Below are 22,057 nucleotides of genomic sequence, written 5' to 3'. Positions count from 1 at the left end.
CCTAAGCTTAAAATATGGAAGAAAAAAAACATTTACTCGTGTCGAAAAGACTTCACAACCTCAACCCTTACGAAAAGACCCTCGTGGAGGCACCCGAATCACTATATGAAAAACCTTTGTTTCTTTCGATGTTTTTCGACGAATCTGTAAGGAAACGCTCAAGTTTATGACTCTTACACATATAAATGGTTAAAATACAAATTTTTTTCACTTACGCTTCCGGGCCATGTTGCACTCAAATTCCATAGGTGTTAACATAGGAACTTTTTTCCCCTTTGAGACAGGGTCGTTAACTCGATCTGAAAAGTTGTTTTCTCATTTTAGAATCATACCATATCCACTAAAGATTGTCCTAAGCTTAAAATATGGAAGAAAAAAAACATTTACTCGTATCGAAAAGACTTCACAACCTCAACCCTTACGAAAAGACCCTCGTGGAGGCACCCGAATCACTATCTGAAAAACCTTTGTTTCTTTCGATGTTTTTCGACGAATCTGTAAGAAAACGCTCAAGTTTATGACTCTTACACATATAAATGGTTAAAATACGAATTTTTTTCACTTACGCTTCCGGGCCATGTTGCACTCAAATTCCATAGGTGTTGACATAGGAACTTTTTTCCCCTTTGAGACAGGGTCGTTAACTCGATCTGAAAAGTTGTTTTCTCGTTTAGAATCGTACCATATCCACTAAAGATTGTCCTAAGCTTAAAATATGGAAGAAAAAAACATTTACTCGTGTAGAAAAGACTTCACAACCTCAACCCTTACGAAAAGACCCTCGTGGAGGCACCCGAATCACTATCTAAAAAACCTTTGTTTCTTTCGATGTTTTTCGACGAATCTGTAAGGAAACGCTCAAGTTTACGACTCTTAAAAATATAAATGGTTAAAATACGAATCTTTTTCACTTTTGCTTCCTGGCCATTTTACACACAAATTCCATAGGTGTTAACCTAGGAACTTTTTTCCCCTTTGAGACAGGGTCGTTAACTCGATCTGAAAAGTTGTTTTCTCATTTTAGAATCATACCATATCCACTAAAGATTGTCCTAAGCTTAAAATATGGAAGAAAAAAAAATATTTACTCGTATCGAAAAGACTTCACAACCTCAACCCTTACGAAAAGACCCTCGTGGAGGCACCCGAATCACTATCTGAAAAACCTTTGTTTCTTTCGATGTTTTTCGACGAATCTGTAAGGAAACGCTCAAGTTTATGACTCTTACACATATAAATGGTTAAAATACGAATTTTTTTCACTTTCGCTTCCGGGCCATTTTGCACTCAAATTCCATAGGTGTTAACATATGAACTTTTTTCCCCTTTGAGACAGGGTCTTTTACTCGTGTCGAAAAGACTTCACAACCTCAACCCTTACGAAAATACCCTCGTGGAGGCACCCGAATCACTATCTGAAAAACCTTTGTTTCTTTCGATGTTTTTCGACGAATCTGTAAGGAAACGCTCAAGTTTACGACTCTTAAAAATATAAATGGTTAAAATACGAATTTTTTTCACTTTCGCTTCCGGGCCATTTTGCACCCAAATTCCATAGGTGTTAACATAGGAACTTTTTTCCCCTTTGAGACAGGGTCGTTAACTCGATCTGAAAAGTTGTTTTCTCGTTTTAGAATCATACCATATCCACTAAAGATTGTCCTAAGCTTAAAATATGGAAGAAAAAAAATATTTACTCGTGTCGAAAAGACTTCACAACCTCAACCCTTACGAAAAGACCCTCGTGGAGGCACTCGAATCACTATCTGAAAAACCTTTGTTTCTTTCGATGTTTTTCGACGAATCTGTAAGGAAACGCTCAAGTTTATGACTCTTACACATATAAATGGTTAAAATACGAATTTTTTTCACTTACGCTTCCGGGCCATGTTGCACTCAAATTCCATAGGTGTTAACATAGGAACTTTTTTCCCCTTTGAGACAGGGTCGTTAACTCGATCTGAAAAGTTGTTTTCTCATTTTAGAATCATACCATATCCACTAAAGATTGTCCTAAGCTTAAAATATGGAAGAAAAAAAACATTTACTCGTGTCGAAAAGACTTCACAACCTCAACCCTTACGAAAAGACCCTCGTGGAGGCACTCGAATCACTATCTGAAAAACCTTTGTTTCTTTCGATGTTTTTCGACGAATCTGTAAGGAAACGCTCAAGTTCACGACTCTTAAAAATATAAATGGTTAAAATATGAATTTTTTTCACTTTTGCTTCCGGGCCATTTTACACACAAATTCCATAGGTGTTAACCTAGGAACTTTTTTCCCCTTTGAGAGATGGTCGTTAACTCGATCTGAAAAGTTGTTTTCAAATTTTAGAATCATACCATATCCACTAAAGATTGTCCTAAGCTTAAAATATGGAAGAAAAAAAAACATTTACTCGTATCGAAAAGACTTCACAACCTCAACCCTTACGAAAAGACCCTCGTGGAGGCACCCGAATCACTATATGAAAAACCTTTGTTTCTTTCGATGTTTTTCGACGAATCTGTAAGGAAACGCTCAAGTTTATGACTCTTACACATATAAATGGTTAAAATACGAATTTTTTTCACTTACGCTTCCGGGCCATGTTGCACTCAAATTCCATAGGTGTTAACATAGGAACTTTTTTCCCCTTTGAGACAGGGTCGTTAACTCGATCTGAAAAGTTGTTTTCTCATTTTAGAATCATACCATATCAACTAAAGATTGTCCTAAGATTAAAATATGGAAGAAAAAAAAATATTTACTCGTATCGAAAAGACTTCACAACCTCAACCCTTACGAAAAGACCCTCGTGGAGGCACCCGAATCACTATCTGAAAAACCTTTGTTTCTTTCGATGTTTTTCGACGAATCTGTAAGGAAACGCTCAAGTTTACGACTCTTAAAAATATAAATGGTTAAAATACGAATTTTTTTCACTTTCGCTTCCGGGCCATTTTGCACCCCAATTCCATAGGTGTTAACAAAGGAACATTTTTCCCCTTTGAGACAGGGTCGTTAACACGATTTGAAAAGTTGTTTTCTCATTTTAGAATCATACCATATCCACTAAAGATTGTCCTAAGCTTAAAATATGGAAGAAAAAAAAATATTTACTCGTATCGAAAAGACTTCACAACCTCAACCCTTACGAAAAGACCCTCGTGGAGGCACCCGAATCACTATCTGAAAAACCTTTGTTTCTTTCGATGTTTTTCGACGAATCTGTAAGGAAACGCTCAAGTTTATGACTCTTACACATATAAATGGTTAAAATACGAATTTTTTTCACTTTCGCTTCCGGGCCATTTTGCACTCAAATTCCATAGGTGTTAACATAGGAACTTTTTTCCCCTTTGAGACAGGGTCGTTAACTCGATCTGAAAAGTTGTTTTCTCGTTTTAGAATCATACCATATCCACTAAAGATTGTCCTAAGCTTAAAATATGGAAGAAAAAAAACATTTACTCGTGTCGAAAAGACTTCACAACCTCAACCCTTACGAAAAGACCCTCGTGGAGGCACTCGAATCACTATCTGAAAAACCTTTGTTTCTTTCGATGTTTTTCGACGAATCTTAAGGAAACGCTCAAGTTTACGACTCTTAAAAATATAAATGGTTAAAATACGAATTTTTTTCACTTTTGCTTCCGGGCCATTTTACACAAAAATTCCATAGGTGTTAACCTAGGAACTTTTTTCCCCTTTGAGACAGGGTCGTTAACTCGATCTGAAAAGTTGTTTTCAAATTTTAGAATCATACCATATCCACTAAAGATTGTCCTAAGCTTAAAATATGGAAGAAAAAAAAATATTTACTCGTATCGAAAAGACTTCACAACCTCAACCCTTACGAAAAGACCCTCGTGGAGGCACCCGAATCACTATCTGAAAAACCTTTGTTTCTTTCGATGTTTTTCGACGAATCTGTAAGGAAACGCTCAAGTTTACGACTCTTAAAAATATAAATGGTTAAAATACGAATTTTTTTCACTTTCGCTTCCGGGCCATTTTGCACCCCAATTCCATAGGTGTTAACAAAGGAACATTTTTCCCCTTTGAGACAGGGTCGTTAACACGATCTGAAAAGTTGTTTTCTCATTTTAGAATCATACCATATCCACTAAAGATTGTCCTAAGCTTAAAATATGGAAGAAAAAAAAATATTTACTCGTATCGAAAAGACTTCACAACCTCAACCCTTACGAAAAGACCCTCGTGGAGGCACCCGAATCACTATCTGAAAAACCTTTGTTTCTTTCGATGTTTTTCGACGAATCTGTAAGGAAACGCTCAAGTTTATGACTCTTACACATATAAATGGTTAAAATACGAATTTTTTTCACTTTCGCTTCCGGGCCATTTTGCACTCAAATTCCATAGGTGTTAACATAGGAACTTTTTTCCCCTTTGAGACAGGGTCGTTAACTCGATCTGAAAAGTTGTTTTCTCGTTTTAGAATCATACCATATCCACTAAAGATTGTCCTAAGCTTAAAATATGGAAGAAAAAAAACATTTACTCGTGTCGAAAAGACTTCACAACCTCAACCCTTACGAAAAGACCCTCGTGGAGGCACCCGAATCACTATATGAAAAACCTTTGTTTCTTTCGATGTTTTTCGACGAATCTTTAAGGAAACGCTCAAGTTTATGACTCTTACACATATAAATGGTTAAAATACGAATTTTTTTCACTTACTCTTCCGGGCCATGTAGCACTCAAATTCCATAGGTTAACCATAGGAACTTTTTTCCCCTTTGAGACAGGGTCGTTAACTCGATCCGAAAAGTTATTTTCTCGTTTTAGAATCATACCATATCCACTAAAGATTGTCCTAAGCTTAAAATATGGAAGAAAAAAAACATTTACTCGTGTCGAAAAGACTTCACAACCTCAACCCTTACGAAAAGACCCTCGTGGAGGCACTCGAATCACTATCTGAAAAACCTTTGTTTCTTTCGATGTTTTTCGACGAATCTGTAAGGAAACGCTCAAGTTTACGACTCTTAAAAATATAAATGGTTAAAATACGAATTTTTTTCACTTTCGCTTCCGGGCCATTTTGCACCCAAATTCCAAAGGTGTTAACAAAGGAACATTTTTCCCCTTTGAGACAGGGTCGTTAACTCGATCTGAAGAGTTGTTTTCTCGTTTTAGAATCATACCATATCCACTAAAGATTGTCCTAAGCTTAAAATATGGAAGAAAAAAAACATTTACTCGTGTCGAAAAGACTTCACAACCTCAACCCTTACGAAAAGACCCTCGTGGAGGCACTCGAATCACTATCTGAAAAACCTTTGTTTCTTTCGATGTTTTTCGACGAATCTGTAAGGAAACGCTCAAGTTTACGACTCTTAAAAATATAAATGGTTAAAATACGAATTTTTTTCACTTTTGCTTCCGGGCCATTTTACACACAAATTCCATAGGTGTTAACCTAGGAACTTTTTTCCCCTTTGAGACAGGGTCGTTAACTCGATCTGAAAAGTTGTTTTCAAATTTTAGAATCATACCATATCCACTAAAGATTGTCCTAAGCTTAAAATATGGAAGAAAAAAAAATATTTACTCGTATCGAAAAGACTTCACAACCTCAACACTTACGAAAAGACCCTCGTGGAGGCACCCGAATCACTATCTGAAAAACCTTTGTTTCTTTCGATGTTTTTCGACGAATCTGTAAGGAAACGCTCAAGTTTACGACTCTTAAAAATATAAATGGTTAAAATACGAATTTTTTTCACTTTCGCTTCCGGGCCATTTTGCACCCAAATTCCAAAGGTGTTAACAAAGGAACATTTTTCCCCTTTGAGACAGGGTCGTTAACTCGATCTGAAGAGTTGTTTCCTCGTTTTAGAATCATACCATATCCACTAAAGATTGTCCTAAGCTTAAAATATGGAAGAAAAAAAACATTTACTCGTGTCGAAAAGACTTCACAACCTCAACCCTTACGAAAAGACCCTCGTGGAGGCACCCGAATCACTATATGAAAAACCTTTGTTTCTTTCGATGTTTTTCGACGAATCTTTAAGGAAACGCTCAAGTTTATGACTCTTACACATATAAATGGTTAAAATACGAATTTTTTTCACTTACTCTTCCGGGCCATGTTGCACTCAAATTCCATAGGTGTTAACATAGGAACTTTTTTCCCCTTTGAGACAGGGTCGTTAACTCGATCCGAAAAGTTATTTTCTCGTTTTAGAATCATACCATATCCACTAAAGATTGTCCTAAGCTTAAAATATGGAAGAAAAAAAACATTTACTCGTGTCGAAAAGACTTCACAACCTCAACCCTTACGAAAAGACCCTCGTGGAGGCACTCGAATCACTATCTGAAAAACCTTTGTTTCTTTCGATGTTTTTCGACGAATCTGTAAGGAAACGCTCAAGTTTACGACTCTTAAAAATATAAATGGTTAAAATACGAATTTTTTTCACTTTCGCTTCCGGGCCATTTTGCACCCAAATTCCAAAGGTGTTAACAAAGGAACATTTTTCCCCTTTGAGACAGGGTCGTTAACTCGATCTGAAGAGTTGTTTTCTCGTTTTAGAATCATACCATATCCACTAAAGATTGTCCTAAGCTTAAAATATGGAAGAAAAAAAACATTTACTCGTGTCGAAAAGACTTCACAACCTCAACCCTTACGAAAAGACCCTCGTGGAGGCACCCGAATCACTATCTGAAAAACCTTTGTTTCTTTCGATGTTTTTCGACGAATCTGTAAGGAAACGCTCAAGTTTACGACTCTTAAAAATATAAATGGTTAAAATACGAATTTTTTTCACTTTCGCTTCCGGGCCATTTTGCACCCAAATTCCAAAGGTGTTAACAAAGGAACATTTTTCCCCTTTGAGACAGGGTCGTTAACTCGATCTGAAGAGTTGTTTTCTCGTTTTAGAATCATACCATATCCACTAAAGATTGTCCTAAGCTTAAAATATGGAAGAAAAAAAACATTTACTCGTGTCGAAAAGACTTCACAACCTCAACCCTTACGAAAAGACCCTCGTGGAGGCACCCGAATCACTATCTGAAAAACCTTTGTTTCTTTCGATGTTTTTCGACGAATCTGTAAGGAAACGCTCAAGTTTACGACTCTTAAAAATATAAATGGTTAAAATACGAATTTTTTTCACTTTCGCTTCCGGGCCATTTTGCACCCAAATTCCAAAGGTGTTAACAAAGGAACATTTTTCCCCTTTGAGACAGGGTCGTTAACTCGATCTGAAGAGTTGTTTTCTCGTTTTAGAATCATACCATATCCACTAAAGATTGTCCTAAGCTTAAAATATGGAAGAAAAAAAACATTTACTCGTGTCGAAAAGACTTCACAACCTCAACCCTTACGAAAAGACCCTCGTGGAGGCACCCGAATCACTATCTGAAAAACCTTTGTTTCTTTCGATGTTTTTCGACGAATCTGTAAGGAAACGCTCAAGTTTACGACTCTTAAAAATATAAATGGTTAAAATACGAATTTTTTTCACTTTCGCTTCCGGGCCATTTTGCACCCAAATTCCAAAGGTGTTAACAAAGGAACATTTTTCCCCTTTGAGACAGGGTCGTTAACTCGATCTGAAGAGTTGTTTTCTCGTTTTAGAATCATACCATATCCACTAAAGATTGTCCTAAGCTTAAAATATGGAAGAAAAAAAACATTTACTCGTGTCGAAAAGACTTCACAACCTCAACCCTTACGAAAAGACCCTCGTGGAGGCACTCGAATCACTATCTGAAAAACCTTTGTTTCTTTCGATGTTTTTCGACGAATCTGTAAGGAAACGCTCAAGTTTACGACTCTTAAAAATATAAATGGTTAAAATACGAATTTTTTTCACTTTTGCTTCCGGGCCATTTTACACACAAATTCCATAGGTGTTAACCTAGGAACTTTTTTCCCCTTTGAGACAGGGTCGTTAACTCGATCTGAAAAGTTGTTTTCAAATTTTAGAATCATACCATATCCACTAAAGATTGTCCTAAGCTTAAAATATGGAAGAAAAAAAAATATTTACTCGTATCGAAAAGACTTCACAACCTCAACCCTTACGAAAAGACCCTCGTGGAGGCACCCGAATCACTATCTGAAAAACCTTTGTTTCTTTCGATGTTTTTCGACGAATCTGTAAGGAAACGCTCAAGTTTATGACTCTTACACATATAAATGGTTAAAATACGAATTTTTTTCACTTACGCTTCCGGGCCATGTTGCACTCAAATTCCATAGGTGTTAACATAGAAACTTTTTTCCCCTTTGAGACAGGGTCGTTAACTCGATCTGAAAAGTTGTTTTCTCGTTTTAGAATCATACCATATCCACTAAAGATTGTCCTAAGCTTAAAATATGGAAGAAAAAAAACATTTACTCGTGTCGAAAAGACTTCACAACCTCAACCCTTACGAAAAGACCCTCGTGGAGGCACCCGAATCACTATATGAAAAACCTTTGTTTCTTTCGATGTTTTTCGACGAATCTTTAAGGAAACGCTCAAGTTTATGACTCTTACACATATAAATGGTTAAAATACGAATTTTTTTCACTTACTCTTCCGGGCCATGTTGCACTCAAATTCCATAGGTGTTAACATAGGAACTTTTTTCCCCTTTGAGACAGGGTCGTTAACTCGATCCGAAAAGTTATTTTCTCGTTTTAGAATCATACCATATCCACTAAAGATTGTCCTAAGCTTAAAATATGGAAGAAAAAAAACATTTACTCGTGTCGAAAAGACTTCACAACCTCAACCCTTACGAAAAGACCCTCGTGGAGGCACTCGAATCACTATCTGAAAAACCTTTGTTTCTTTCGATGTTTTTCGACGAATCTGTAAGGAAACGCTCAAGTTTACGACTCTTAAAAATATAAATGGTTAAAATACGAATTTTTTTCACTTTCGCTTCCGGGCCATTTTGCACCCAAATTCCAAAGGTGTTAACAAAGGAACATTTTTCCCCTTTGAGACAGGGTCGTTAACTCGATCTGAAGAGTTGTTTTCTCGTTTTAGAATCATACCATATCCACTAAAGATTGTCCTAAGCTTAAAATATGGAAGAAAAAAAACATTTACTCGTGTCGAAAAGACTTCACAACCTCAACCCTTACGAAAAGACCCTCGTGGAGGCACCCGAATCACTATCTGAAAAACCTTTGTTTCTTTCGATGTTTTTCGACGAATCTGTAAGGAAACGCTCAAGTTTACGACTCTTAAAAATATAAATGGTTAAAATACGAATTTTTTTCACTTTCGCTTCCGGGCCATTTTGCACCCAAATTCCAAAGGTGTTAACAAAGGAACATTTTTCCCCTTTGAGACAGGGTCGTTAACTCGATCTGAAGAGTTGTTTCCTCGTTTTAGAATCATACCATATCCACTAAAGATTGTCCTAAGCTTAAAATATGGAAGAAAAAAAACATTTACTCGTGTCGAAAAGACATCACAACCTCAACCCTTACGAAAAGACCCTCGTGGAGGCACCCGAATCACTATATGAAAAACCTTTGTTTCTTTCGATGTTTTTCGACGAATCTTTAAGGAAACGCTCAAGTTTATGACTCTTACACATATAAATGGTTAAAATACGAATTTTTTTCACTTACTCTTCCGGGCCATGTTGCACTCAAATTCCATAGGTGTTAACATAGGAACTTTTTTCCCCTTTGAGACAGGGTCGTTAACTCGATCCGAAAAGTTATTTTCTCGTTTTAGAATCATACCATATCCACTAAAGATTGTCCTAAGCTTAAAATATGGAAGAAAAAAAACATTTACTCGTGTCGAAAAGACTTCACAACCTCAACCCTTACGAAAAGACCCTCGTGGAGGCACTCGAATCACTATCTGAAAAACCTTTGTTTCTTTCGATGTTTTTCGACGAATCTGTAAGGAAACGCTCAAGTTTACGACTCTTAAAAATATAAATGGTTAAAATACGAATTTTTTTCACTTTCGCTTCCGGGCCATTTTGCACCCAAATTCCAAAGGTGTTAACAAAGGAACATTTTTCCCCTTTGAGACAGGGTCGTTAACTCGATCTGAAGAGTTGTTTTCTCGTTTTAGAATCATACCATATCCACTAAAGATTGTCCTAAGCTTAAAATATGGAAGAAAAAAAACATTTACTCGTGTCGAAAAGACTTCACAACCTCAACCCTTACGAAAAGACCCTCGTGGAGGCACCCGAATCACTATCTGAAAAACCTTTGTTTCTTTCGATGTTTTTCGACGAATCTGTAAGGAAACGCTCAAGTTTACGACTCTTAAAAATATAAATGGTTAAAATACGAATTTTTTTCACTTTCGCTTCCGGGCCATTTTGCACCCAAATTCCAAAGGTGTTAACAAAGGAACATTTTTCCCCTTTGAGACAGGGTCGTTAACTCGATCTGAAGAGTTGTTTTCTCGTTTTAGAATCATACCATATCCACTAAAGATTGTCCTAAGCTTAAAATATGGAAGAAAAAAAACATTTACTCGTGTCGAAAAGACTTCACAACCTCAACCCTTACGAAAAGACCCTCGTGGAGGCACTCGAATCACTATCTGAAAAACCTTTGTTTCTTTCGATGTTTTTCGACGAATCTGTAAGGAAACGCTCAAGTTTACGACTCTTAAAAATATAAATGGTTAAAATACGAATTTTTTTCACTTTTGCTTCCGGAACAATTTACACACAAATTCCATAGGTGTTAACCTAGGAACTTTTTTCCCCTTTGAGACAGGGTCGTTAACTCGATCTGAAAAGTTGTTTTCAAATTTTAGAATCATACCATATCCACTAAAGATTGTCCTAAGCTTAAAATATGGAAGAAAAAAAAATATTTACTCGTATCGAAAAGACTTCACAACCTCAACCCTTACGAAAAGACCCTCGTGGAGGCACCCGAATCACTATCTGAAAAACCTTTGTTTCTTTCGATGTTTTTCGACGAATCTGTAAGGAAACGCTCAAGTTTATGACTCTTACACATATAAATGGTTAAAATACGAATTTTTTTCACTTACGCTTCCGGGCCATGTTGCACTCAAATTCCATAGGTGTTAACATAGAAACTTTTTTCCCCTTTGAGACAGGGTCGTTAACTCGATCTGAAAAGTTGTTTTCTCGTTTTAGAATCATACCATATCCACTAAAGATTGTCCTAAGCTTAAAATATGGAAGAAAAAAAACATTTACTCGTGTCGAAAAGACTTCACAACCTCAACCCTTACGAAAAGACCCTCGTGGAGGCACCCGAATCACTATATGAAAAACCTTTGTTTCTTTCGATGTTTTTCGACGAATCTTTAAGGAAACGCTCAAGTTTATGACTCTTACACATATAAATGGTTAAAATACGAATTTTTTTCACTTACTCTTCCGGGCCATGTTGCACTCAAATTCCATAGGTGTTAACATAGGAACTTTTTTCCCCTTTGAGACAGGGTCGTTAACTCGATCCGAAAAGTTATTTTCTCGTTTTAGAATCATACCATATCCACTAAAGATTGTCCTAAGCTTAAAATATGGAAGAAAAAAAACATTTACTCGTGTCGAAAAGACTTCACAACCTCAACCCTTACGAAAAGACCCTCGTGGAGGCACTCGAATCACTATCTGAAAAACCTTTGTTTCTTTCGATGTTTTTCGACGAATCTGTAAGGAAACGCTCAAGTTTACGACTCTTAAAAATATAAATGGTTAAAATACGAATTTTTTTCACTTTCGCTTCCGGGCCATTTTGCACCCAAATTCCAAAGGTGTTAACAAAGGAACATTTTTCCCCTTTGAGACAGGGTCGTTAACTCGATCTGAAAAGTTGTTTTCTCGTTTTAGAATCATACCATATCCACTAAAGATTGTCCTAAGCTTAAAATATGGAAGAAAAAAAACATTTACTCGTGTCGAAAAGACTTCACAACCTCAACCCTTACGAAAAGACCCTCGTGGAGGCACCCGAATCACTATCTGAAAAACCTTTGTTTCTTTCGATGTTTTTCGACGAATCTGTAAGGAAACGCTCAAGTTTACGACTCTTAAAAATATAAATGGTTAAAATACGAATTTTTTTCACTTTCGCTTCCGGGCCATTTTGCACCCAAATTCCAAAGGTGTTAACAAAGGAACATTTTTCCCCTTTGAGACAGGGTCGTTAACTCGATCTGAAGAGTTGTTTCCTCGTTTTAGAATCATACCATATCCACTAAAGATTGTCCTAAGCTTAAAATATGGAAGAAAAAAAACATTTACTCGTGTCGAAAAGACTTCACAACCTCAACCCTTACGAAAAGACCCTCGTGGAGGCACTCGAATCACTATCTGAAAAACCTTTGTTTCTTTCGATGTTTTTCGACGAATCTGTAAGGAAACGCTCAAGTTTACGACTCTTAAAAATATAAATGGTTAAAATACGAATTTTTTTCACTTTTGCTTCCGGGCCATTTTACACACAAATTCCATAGGTGTTAACCTAGGAACTTTTTTCCCCTTTGAGACAGGGTCGTTAACTCGATCTGAAAAGTTGTTTTCAAATTTTAGAATCATACCATATCCACTAAAGATTGTCCTAAGCTTAAAATATGGAAGAAAAAAAAATATTTACTCGTATCGAAAAGACTTCACAACCTCAACCCTTACGAAAAGACCCTCGTGGAGGCACCCGAATCACTATCTGAAAAACCTTTGTTTCTTTCGATGTTTTTCGACGAATCTGTAAGGAAACGCTCAAGTTTATGACTCTTACACATATAAATGGTTAAAATACGAATTTTTTTCACTTTCGCTTCCGGGCCATTTTGCACTCAAATTCCATAGGTGTTAACATAGGAACTTTTTTCCCCTTTGAGACAGGGTCGTTAACTCGATCTGAAAAGTTGTTTTCTCGTTTTAGAATCATACCATATCCACTAAAGATTGTCCTAAGCTTAAAATATGGAAGAAAAAAAACATTTACTCGTGTCGAAAAGACTTCACAACCTCAACCCTTACGAAAAGACCCTCGTGGAGGCACCCGAATCACTATATGAAAAACCTTTGTTTCTTTCGATGTTTTTCGACGAATCTTTAAGGAAACGCTCAAGTTTATGACTCTTACACATATAAATGGTTAAAATACGAATTTTTTTCACTTACTCTTCCGGGCCATGTTGCACTCAAATTCCATAGGTGTTAACATAGGAACTTTTTTCCCCTTTGAGACAGGGTCGTTAACTCGATCCGAAAAGTTATTTTCTCGTTTTAGAATCATACCATATCCACTAAAGATTGTCCTAAGCTTAAAATATGGAAGAAAAAAAACATTTACTCGTGTCGAAAAGACTTCACAACCTCAACCCTTACGAAAAGACCCTCGTGGAGGCACCCGAATCACTATCTGAAAAACCTTTGTTTCTTTCGATGTTTTTCGACGAATCTTTAAGGAAACGCTCAAGTTTATGACTCTTACACATATAAATGGTTAAAATACGAATTTTTTTCACTTACTCTTCCGGGCCATGTTGCACTCAAATTCCATAGGTGTTAACATAGGAACTTTTTTCCCCTTTGAGACAGGGTCGTTAACTCGATCTGAAAAGTTGTTTTCTCGTTTTAGAATCATACCATATCCACTAAAGATTGTCCTAAGCTTAAAATATGGAAGAAAAAAAACATTTACTCGTGTCGAAAAGACTTCACAACCTCAACCCTTACGAAAAGACCCTCGTGGAGGCACTCGAATCACTATCTGAAAAACCTTTGTTTCTTTCGATGTTTTTCGACGAATCTGTAAGGAAACGCTCAAGTTTATGACTCTTACACATATAAATGGTTAAAATACGAATTTTTTTCACTTACGCTTCCGGGCCATGTTGCACTCAAATTCCATAGGTGTGAACATAGGAACTTTTTTCCCCTTTGAGACAGGGTCGTTAACTCGATCTGAAAAGTTGTTTTCTCATTTTAGAATCATACCATATCCACTAAAGATTGTCCTAAGCTTAAAATATGGAAGAAAAAAAACATTTACTCGTGTCGAAAAGACTTCACAACCTCAACCCTTACGAAAAGACCCTCGTGGAGGCACTCGAATCACTATCTGAAAAACCTTTGTTTCTTTCGATGTTTTTCGACGAATCTGTAAGGAAACGCTCAAGTTTACGACTCTTAAAAATATAAATGGTTAAAATACGAATTTTTTTCACTTTTGCTTCCGGGCCATTTTACACACAAATTCCATAGGTGTTAACCTAGGAACTTTTTTCCCCTTTGAGACAGGGTCGTTAACTCGATCTGAAAAGTTGTTTTCTCGTTTTAGAATCATACCATATCCACTAAAGATTGTCCTAAGCTTAAAATATGGAAGAAAAAAAACATTTACTCGTGTCGAAAAGACTTCACAACCTCAACCCTTACGAAAAGACCCTCGTGGAGGCACCCGAATCACTATATGAAAAACCTTTGTTTCTTTCGATGTTTTTCGACGAATCTTTAAGGAAACGCTCAAGTTTATGACTCTTACACATATAAATGGTTAAAATACGAATTTTTTTCACTTACTCTTCCGGGCCATGTTGCACTCAAATTCCATAGGTGTTAACATAGGAACTTTTTTCCCCTTTGAGACAGGGTCGTTAACTCGATCCGAAAAGTTATTTTCTCGTTTTAGAATCATACCATATCCACTAAAGATTGTCCTAAGCTTAAAATATGGAAGAAAAAAAACATTTACTCGTGTCGAAAAGACTTCACAACCTCAACCCTTACGAAAAGACCCTCGTGGAGGCACTCGAATCACTATCTGAAAAACCTTTGTTTCTTTCGATGTTTTTCGACGAATCTGTAAGGAAACGCTCAAGTTTACGACTCTTAAAAATATAAATGGTTAAAATACGAATTTTTTTCACTTTCGCTTCCGGGCCATTTTGCACCCAAATTCCAAAGGTGTTAACAAAGGAACATTTTTCCCCTTTGAGACAGGGTCGTTAACTCGATCTGAAGAGTTGTTTTCTCGTTTTAGAATCATACCATATCCACTAAAGATTGTCCTAAGCTTAAAATATGGAAGAAAAAAAACATTTACTCGTGTCGAAAAGACTTCACAACCTCAACCCTTACGAAAAGACCCTCGTGGAGGCACCCGAATCACTATCTGAAAAACCTTTGTTTCTTTCGATGTTTTTCGACGAATCTGTAAGGAAACGCTCAAGTTTACGACTCTTAAAAATATAAATGGTTAAAATACGAATTTTTTTCACTTTCGCTTCCGGGCCATTTTGCACCCAAATTCCAAAGGTGTTAACAAAGGAACATTTTTCCCCTTTGAGACAGGGTCGTTAACTCGATCTGAAGAGTTGTTTCCTCGTTTTAGAATCATACCATATCCACTAAAGATTGTCCTAAGCTTAAAATATGGAAGAAAAAAAACATTTACTCGTGTCGAAAAGACATCACAACCTCAACCCTTACGAAAAGACCCTCGTGGAGGCACCCGAATCACTATATGAAAAACCTTTGTTTCTTTCGATGTTTTTCGACGAATCTTTAAGGAAACGCTCAAGTTTATGACTCTTACACATATAAATGGTTAAAATACGAATTTTTTTCACTTACTCTTCCGGGCCATGTTGCACTCAAATTCCATAGGTGTTAACATAGGAACTTTTTTCCCCTTTGAGACAGGGTCGTTAACTCGATCCGAAAAGTTATTTTCTCGTTTTAGAATCATACCATATCCACTAAAGATTGTCCTAAGCTTAAAATATGGAAGAAAAAAAACATTTACTCGTGTCGAAAAGACTTCACAACCTCAACCCTTACGAAAAGACCCTCGTGGAGGCACCCGAATCACTATCTGAAAAACCTTTGTTTCTTTCGATGTTTTTCGACGAATCTGTAAGGAAACGCTCAAGTTTACGACTCTTAAAAATATAAATGGTTAAAATACGAATTTTTTTCACTTTCGCTTCCGGGCCATTTTGCACCCAAATTCCAAAGGTGTTAACAAAGGAACATTTTTCCCCTTTGAGACAGGGTCGTTAACTCGATCTGAAGAGTTGTTTTCTCGTTTTAGAATCATACCATATCCACTAAAGATTGTCCTAAGCTTAAAATATGGAAGAAAAAAAACATTTACTCGTGTCGAAAAGACTTCACAACCTCAACCCTTACGAAAAGACCCTCGTGGAGGCACTCGAATCACTATCTGAAAAACCTTTGTTTCTTTCGATGTTTTTCGACGAATCTGTAAGGAAACGCTCAAGTTTACGACTCTTAAAAATATAAATGGTTAAAATACGAATTTTTTTCACTTTTGCTTCCGGAACATTTTACACACAAATTCCATAGGTGTTAACCTAGGAACTTTTTTCCCCTTTGAGACAGGGTCGTTAACTCGATCTGAAAAGTTGTTTTCAAATTTTAGAATCATACCATATCCACTAAAGATTGTCCTAAGCTTAAAATATGGAAGAAAAAAAAATATTTACTCGTATCGAAAAGACTTCACAACCTCAACCCTTACGAAAAGACCCTCGTGGAGGCACCCGAATCACTATCTGAAAAACCTTTGTTTCTTTCGATGTTTTTCGACGAATCTGTAAGGAAACGCTCAAGTTTATGACTCTTACACATATAAATGGTTAAAATACGAATTTTTTTCACTTACGCTTCCGGGCCATGTTGCACTCAAATTCCATAGGTGTTAACATAGAAACTTTTTTCCCCTTTGAGACAGGGTCGTTAACTCGATCTGAAAAGTTGTTTTCTCGTTTTAGAATCATACCATATCCACTAAAGATTGTCCTAAGCTTAAAATATGGAAGAAAAAAAACATTTACTCGTGTCGAAAAGACTTCACAACCTCAACCCTTACGAAAAGACCCTCGTGGAGGCACCCGAATCACTATATGAAAAACCTTTGTTTCTTTCGATGTTTTTCGACGAATCTTTAAGGAAACGCTCAAGTTTATGACTCTTACACATATAAATGGTTAAAATACGAATTTTTTTCACTTACTCTTCCGGGCCATGTTGCACTCAAATTCCATAGGTGTTAACATAGGAACTTTTTTCCCCTTTGAGACAGGGTCGTTAACTCGATCCGAAAAGTTATTTTCTCGTTTTAGAATCATACCATATCCACTAAAGATTGTCCTAAGCTTAAAATATGGAAGAAAAAAAACATTTACTCGTGTCGAAAAGACTTCACAACCTCAACCCTTACGAAAAGACCCTCGTGGAGGCACTCGAATCACTATCTGAAAAACCTTTGTTTCTTTCGATGTTTTTCGACGAATCTGTAAGGAAACGCTCAAGTTTACGACTCTTAAAAATATAAATGGTTAAAATACGAATTTTTTTCACTTTCGCTTCCGGGCCATTTTGCACCCAAATTCCAAAGGTGTTAACAAAGGAACATTTTTCCCCTTTGAGACAGGGTCGTTAACTCGATCTGAAAAGTTGTTTTCTCGTTTTAGAATCATACCATATCCACTAAAGATTGTCCTAAGCTTAAAATATGGAAGAAAAAAAACATTTACTCGTGTCGAAAAGACTTCACAACCTCAACCCTTACGAAAAGACCCTCGTGGAGGCACCCGAATCACTATCTGAAAAACCTTTGTTTCTTTCGATGTTTTTCGACGAATCTGTAAGGAAACGCTCAAGTTTACGACTCTTAAAAATATAAATGGTTAAAATACGAATTTTTTTCACTTTCGCTTCCGGGCCATTTTGCACCCAAATTCCAAAGGTGTTAACAAAGGAACATTTTTCCCCTTTGAGACAGGGTCGTTAACTCGATCTGAAGAGTTGTTTCCTCGTTTTAGAATCATACCATATCCACTAAAGATTGTCCTAAGCTTAAAATATGGAAGAAAAAAAACATTTACTCGTGTCGAAAAGACTTCACAACCTCAACCCTTACGAAAAGACCCTCGTGGAGGCACTCGAATCACTATCTGAAAAACCTTTGTTTCTTTCGATGTTTTTCGACGAATCTGTAAGGAAACGCTCAAGTTTACGACTCTTAAAAATATAAATGGTTAAAATACGAATTTTTTTCACTTTTGCTTCCGGGCCATTTTACACACAAATTCCATAGGTGTTAACCTAGGAACTTTTTTCCCCTTTGAGACAGGGTCGTTAACTCGATCTGAAAAGTTGTTTTCAAATTTTAGAATCATACCATATCCACTAAAGATTGTCCTAAGCTTAAAATATGGAAGAAAAAAAAATATTTACTCGTATCGAAAAGACTTCACAACCTCAACCCTTACGAAAAGACCCTCGTGGAGGCACCCGAATCACTATCTGAAAAACCTTTGTTTCTTTCGATGTTTTTCGACGAATCTGTAAGGAAACGCTCAAGTTTATGACTCTTACACATATAAATGGTTAAAATACGAATTTTTTTCACTTTCGCTTCCGGGCCATTTTGCACTCAAATTCCATAGGTGTTAACATAGGAACTTTTTTCCCCTTTGAGACAGGGTCGTTAACTCGATCTGAAAAGTTGTTTTCTCGTTTTAGAATCATACCATATCCACTAAAGATTGTCCTAAGCTTAAAATATGGAAGAAAAAAAACATTTACTCGTGTCGAAAAGACTTCACAACCTCAACCCTTACGAAAAGACCCTCGTGGAGGCACCCGAATCACTATATGAAAAACCTTTGTTTCTTTCGATGTTTTTCGACGAATCTTTAAGGAAACGCTCAAGTTTATGACTCTTACACATATAAATGGTTAAAATACGAATTTTTTTCACTTACTCTTCCGGGCCATGTTGCACTCAAATTCCATAGGTGTTAACATAGGAACTTTTTTCCCCTTTGAGACAGGGTCGTTAACTCGATCCGAAAAGTTATTTTCTCGTTTTAGAATCATACCATATCCACTAAAGATTGTCCTAAGCTTAAAATATGGAAGAAAAAAAACATTTACTCGTGTCGAAAAGACTTCACAACCTCAACCCTTACGAAAAGACCCTCGTGGAGGCACCCGAATCACTATCTGAAAAACCTTTGTTTCTTTCGATGTTTTTCGACGAATCTTTAAGGAAACGCTCAAGTTTATGACTCTTACACATATAAATGGTTAAAATACGAATTTTTTTCACTTACTCTTCCGGGCCATGTTGCACTCAAATTCCATAGGTGTTAACATAGGAACTTTTTTCCCCTTTGAGACAGGGTCGTTAACTCGATCTGAAAAGTTGTTTTCTCGTTTTAGAATCATACCATATCCACTAAAGATTGTCCTAAGCTTAAAATATGGAAGAAAAAAAACATTTACTCGTGTCGAAAAGACTTCACAACCTCAACCCTTACGAAAAGACCCTCGTGGAGGCACTCGAATCACTATCTGAAAAACCTTTGTTTCTTTCGATGTTTTTCGACGAATCTGTAAGGAAACGCTCAAGTTTATGACTCTTACACATATAAATGGTTAAAATACGAATTTTTTTCACTTACGCTTCCGGGCCATGTTGCACTCAAATTCCATAGGTGTGAACATAGGAACTTTTTTCCCCTTTGAGACAGGGTCGTTAACTCGATCTGAAAAGTTGTTTTCTCATTTTAGAATCATACCATATCCACTAAAGATTGTCCTAAGCTTAAAATATGGAAGAAAAAAAACATTTACTCGTGTCGAAAAGACTTCACAACCTCAACCCTTACGAAAAGACCCTCGTGGAGGCACTCGAATCACTATCTGAAAAACCTTTGTTTCTTTCGATGTTTTTCGACGAATCTGTAAGGAAACGCTCAAGTTTACGACTCTTAAAAATATAAATGGTTAAAATACGAATTTTTTTCACTTTTGCTTCCGGGCCATTTTACACACAAATTCCATAGGTGTTAACCTAGGAACTTTTTTCCCCTTTGAGACAGGGTCGTTAACTCGATCTGAAAAGTTGTTTTCAAATTTTAGAATCATACCATATCCACTAAAGATTGTCCTAAGCTTAAAATATGGAAGAAAAAAAAATATTTACTCGTATCGAAAAGACTTCACAACCTCAACCCTTACGAAAAGACCCTAGTGGAGGCACCCGAATCACTATCTGAAAAACCTTTGTTTCTTTCGATGTTTTTCGACGAATATGTAAGGAAACGCTCAAGTTTATGACTCTTACACATATAAATGGTTAAAATACGAATTTTTTTCACTTTCGCTTCCGGGCCATTTTGCACTCAAATTCCATAGGTGTTAACATAGGAACTTTTTTCCCCTTTGAGACAGGGTCGTTAACTCGATCTGAAAAGTTGTTTTCTCGTTTTAGAATCATACCATATCCACTAAAGATTGTCCTAAGCTTAAAATATGGAAGAAAAAAAACATTTACTCGTGTCGAAAAGACTTCACAACCTCAACCCTTACGAAAAGACCCTCGTGGAGGCACTCGAATCACTATCTGAAAAACCTTTGTTTCTTTCGATGTTTTTCGACGAATCTGTAAGGAAACGCTCAAGTTTATGACTCTTACACATATAAATGGTTAAAATACGAATTTTTTTCACTTACGCTTCCGGGCCATGTTGCACTCAAATTCCATAGGTGTTAACATAGGAACTTTTTTCCCCTTTGAGACAGGGTCGTTAACTCGATCTGAAAAGTTGTTTTCGCGTTTTAGAATCATACCATATCCACTAAAGATTGTCCTAAGCTTAAAATATGGAAGAAAAAAAACATTTACTCGTGTCGAAAAGACTTCACAACCTCAACCCTTACGAAAAGACCCTCGTGGAGGCACTCGAATCACTATCTGAAAAACCTTTGTTTCTTTCGATGTTTTTCGACGAATCTGTAAGGAAACGCTCAAGTTTACGACTCTTAAAAATATAAATGGTTAAAATACGAATTTTTTTCACTTTTGCTTCCGGGCCATTTTACACACAAATTCCATAGGTGTTAACCTAGGAACTTTTTTCCCCTTTGAGACAGGGTCGTTAACTCGATCTGAAAAGTTGTTTTCAAATTTTAGAATCATACCATATGCACTAAAGATTGTCCTAAGCTTAAAATATGGAAGAAAAAAAAATATTTACTCGTATCGAAAAGACTTCACAACCTCAACCCTTACGAAAAGACCCTAGTGGAGGCACCCGAATCACTATCTGAAAAAGCTTTGTTTCTTTCGATGTTTTTCGACGAATCTGTAAGGAAACGCTCAAGTTTATGACTCTTACACATATAAATGGTTAAAATACGAATTTTTTTCACTTTCGCTTCCGGGCCATTTTGCACTCAAATTCCATAGGTGTTAACATAGGAACTTTTTTCCCCTTTGAGACAGGGTCGTTAACTCGATCTGAAAAGTTGTTTTCTCGTTTTAGAATCATACCATATCCACTAAAGATTGTCCTAAGCTTAAAATATGGAAGAAAAAAAACATTTACTCGTGTCGAAAAGACTTCACAACCTCAACCCTTACGAAAAGACCCTCGTGGAGGCACCCGAATCACTATCTGAAAAACCTTTGTTTCTTTCGATGTTTTTCGACGAATCTGTAAGGAAACGCTCAAGTTTACGACTCTTAAAAATATAAATGGTTAAAATACGAATTTTTTTCACTTTCGCTTCCGGGCCATTTTGCACCCAAATTCCTTAGGTGTTAACAAAGGAACATTTTTCCCCTTTGAGACAGGGTCGTTAACTCGATCCGAAAAGTTGTTTTCGCGTTTTAGAATCATACCATATCCACTAAAGATTGTCCTAAGTTTAAAATATGGAAGAAAAAAAACATTTACTCGTGTCGAAAAGACTTCACAACCTCGACCCTTACGAAAAGACCATTGTGGAGGCACCCGAATCACGATCTGAATAACCTTTGTTTCTTTCGATGTTTTTTGACGAATCTTTAAGGAAACGCTCAAGTTTATGACTCTTACACATATAAATGGTTAAAATACGAATTTTTTTCACTTACGCTTCCGGGCCATGTTACACTCAAATTCCATAGGTGTTAACATAGGAACTTTTTTCCCATTTGAGACAGGGTCGTTAACTCGATCTGAAAAGTTGTTTTCTCGTTTTAGAATCATACCATATCCACTAAAGATTGTCCTAAGCTTAAAATATGGAAGAAAAAA

Source organism: Cucurbita pepo, chromosome 7, assembly GCF_057944985.1.
Source record: "Cucurbita pepo subsp. pepo isolate OVF chromosome 7, ASM5794498v1, whole genome shotgun sequence".
Taxonomy (NCBI): domain Eukaryota; kingdom Viridiplantae; phylum Streptophyta; class Magnoliopsida; order Cucurbitales; family Cucurbitaceae; genus Cucurbita; species Cucurbita pepo.
This window is presented reverse-complemented; position numbering follows the sequence as displayed.